Below are 3,544 nucleotides of genomic sequence, written 5' to 3' on the forward strand. Positions count from 1 at the left end.
GCTGTGATGAGAGGCATCAAAGAGAGGCGCTCTGACAGCCTCGGAGCAGAAAAAACATGTGACTCTCGGATTTCCAGAACTTTGACTGGAAATCATTAAATCCATGCAAACTCTTGAATAGTCTGATCCTAAATCTTTGAAATACTAAAGAGCACACAGAGTCAATATACACAAGAACAAGCCTGATGCACCCGGTAGAGCATAAGTTTGTACATTCTGGTCACTTTCTGTTAGATTTTCAGTTAATTTTACATGAACTCACTGTTTACAAAGCGATGCATGAAGCCAAATGCTAACGACAGCATTCTTTGTCCTATTATATTTGGCATCATAGTTTTCTTACATCTAGCATTGCTTAACAGACACTAAACACTGAAGTCCATATAAGGGAGGTTCAAATAGGCTAGCATTGTCATGGATTTGCAGGAATTACAGTGCACCTGAAAATCATTATAAAGCTTTGGTTAAAGTATAATATTACTGGCCACAACATTATTTGTTTGTCTTTGTGGGCAGATGCAGGACCGCCGCCGCGTGTCCTTTTCCAGAATTCTTCATTGAATTTCTTTTAGGCTTCCAGTGTCGCCAAACAATAACTGTGTCAGCTATTGTTAGCGAATCTACACTTTAGAAAGCTAATTGAACACTAAATTATCATCAGATGATATCACATAGTTTTAAGATTGAATTTAGGAACTAGTGCTGTGAGGTTGACCAATGATTGCAGGGAACAGCTCCTTGTAGGAACTATAGACTGACAGAAGCAGTTTTCCACTTGTCTCATCACAGTAGATAAAAGCTACTTTCCTCATTATGGGCAGGAAGATTAAATGATGCGTTCAGCAGAGTATGAATGTGTGTGAATGTTAGATAGAAAGCACTTAGGCGTAGAAAAAGGTGCTTGTACGACTGGATGAATGAGGCATGTTGTATGAAGAAAGGAAAGTGCTGTAGAAGAACCATCTCATTTACCATCTCATTAGGTGACAGGCTAGGTATGGTCAACATGCATTTTTCATGTAACCTATCAGAATTGAAATGACAAAGAGGCTACATGTACATTTCAATAAATCACTGAACATGGCTCAATACTTTTGATCAGTATTGTAAAAGCCGGTATTTGAATATATACAAAATATGTACTGAATATATTGGATCAAACAAAAGAAGCATATCAGTAGAGGGAGGATTAGGTCCCATTTATAAACAGGTTTACATGACCATTCTGGTACAGTTCAGTCAGTGATGAAGTGCAAATGATGGTGGCTTGAAGATAAAACCAATAAGTCGACAGAGATGTGTCAGGTGTTATGTGAGTCTAAATAAATGGTCACTAGCTAGTACCTGGTACCAGGCAGCAGCTGCAGTATTAGCCTGTGATGGTGAAACATGACTGAAGCAGCAGATGCTAATTATCAATGAAATATCAGTGGCAGTCATTCAGCTGGAAAATGCTGGTTTTATCAAAGACCAGATAATCTGAAATCATTTCACCTGTTTTCCAAGAAAATGAGTGTGTTTGAAGTCTGATTTTGCTGCTGCAGTGGCAGCAATCTTGATCATTTTATCTCAAGATGTTAGCGCTCATTCTTAGTGTTTGAACAAGGAAAATCACGTTGGCAGTCCATGAAGTAAATGGCCTGTATTTGTATAGCATTTTTACTAGTCCCTAAGGACCCCAAAGTGCTTTACACATTCAGTCATCCACCCATTCACACACACATTCACACACTGGTGATGGCAAGCTACATTGTAGCCACAGGCACCCTGGGGCGCACTGACAGAGGCGAAGTGTTTATGTCCCCTTTTGAAGTGGGCCAGCATGAGTGTAAAACAAAGGCAGCAGTCAAATGTTCATCCGGAGATCCAGCTGCTCCTGCTGCTGCTGAGGCTGCTCTCTGATGCTGGCAGGGCTCTTCTTTGCGTGTCCTGTTTCACACAGGATGTCAGGTTCTGCTCGCGCTTCCTTTTTCATCTCTGACTCGAGGTACTATTTTAAAGCCGGAGACTCGCTGGTACAGCATCTAATGTGAACTCTGCAAATCAAATCCCTTTGCGTGATGATCTAGAATATGGAGATCCATGTATATGCAGAAAGACGTTCCACAGCTGGGATTCTGTTTGTTAGATTGTTTGCGTCTGTGACTTAACCCTTTAAAGCTGGTCCATTTTGCATAACTATTTTTAAATCCCGGTAGCACTGCAACCACATAAGCTAGCAATAAATTTTTTTGCATATGAGGAGTTGTACTTGCCATCAGCTTGTCCTAGGTCACAGTTTCCTTCCACATATAGCTTTGCAAAAACTGCATAAAAAGCGCTTGCAGCAACAAAAACATAATATTCCAGAAACACGCTTTGCCGATCCGATCAGCTGTTCATAACACTTCCTACGTCTATCAGCGAACTATCGCATGTCCGCCAGGACCTGCCCGAAACCGGAAGTGACATCATTTTGCGGAAATGTAGTTTTTTACCATCAGGACCTTATGAGCCTATACTGGTGTTTTTAAAAGTTATGTTTGACTTTATGACTTTCTGTGTCGTTTCTGGGATGCTTAGGACTCATATTGAACTGCTGGAAATAGTTTATTTTGATGCATATGCTGTTTTTTTTTTTTGCAAATTTGCATTATAATATTTATTTTCATTTTTCCTGCAGTATATAAACATTGGTGTATTTCAAAAATAAAACTATGAAGACACTTAAAATAAATTTCCTGTGGTGGGAAACTATTTTGTGCAACTTTTTTGTATTTACAGTTTTGAGGGATAAGCCTCTTAAATTTCTCTAACTAGAAATATATGTTAAAAAAAACAAAAACGATTTAAAAATTTTTTGTAGTTTATTGCACTTTTTTGCAATTTATGTAGTTACTATGCACTTAATGCATACATATTATTAAAATGTGGGCTATAATGGTTGTATTGATGTATATCAACTTGAAATGCTCCCAAAAATGGCACTACAGCATGTAAAAATATAATATAAGCTCTGGCGGACTTGGTTCTATGGTAGGTCTTAAAGGGTTAAAGGAAATAAAAATCTCACAGTGTTATCGCATGCGGTTGGTCCTTCTGCTCCCCTCCATCTATTCAATATTGCACAACAGCAGCAGAGCATTTGTCGACTCACCCAATAAAAAGAGAAAGACCTCTTCTCTGATGGGATGTGATACCGTGAAGAAAGCTCTCCAGGAGGTTGTACATTATTTACTGCCTCCAGCATCCTTATCTCAACTGCAGCTTCACATGAAAAGTACTTGACTGAAGGTAGTGCAAACCGAACTAACTTCAAATCTTTTACAACAAATAATCAGAACATGAGTCGACATTTTTGCACACTTAATGTCTCATTCTACAGTGTCTCAGATAATATTAATTTACTTCATTAGTTCCAAAATTGAAAAACAAAAAAACAAAAGAAAAACAAGACAATGGGATAGTTCTGAATAAGCCCCAACACAATATGACAAGTATTTCTTTTAGCAAATAGTCCTAAAATTTAAGATTAGTCCTATTCTGAATAAAAACAACAAAGAAA

This window comes from Neolamprologus brichardi, chromosome 22 (assembly GCF_056152115.1).
Source record: "Neolamprologus brichardi isolate AB-2024 chromosome 22, ASM5615211v1, whole genome shotgun sequence".
NCBI classification, from domain to species: domain Eukaryota; kingdom Metazoa; phylum Chordata; class Actinopteri; order Cichliformes; family Cichlidae; genus Neolamprologus; species Neolamprologus brichardi.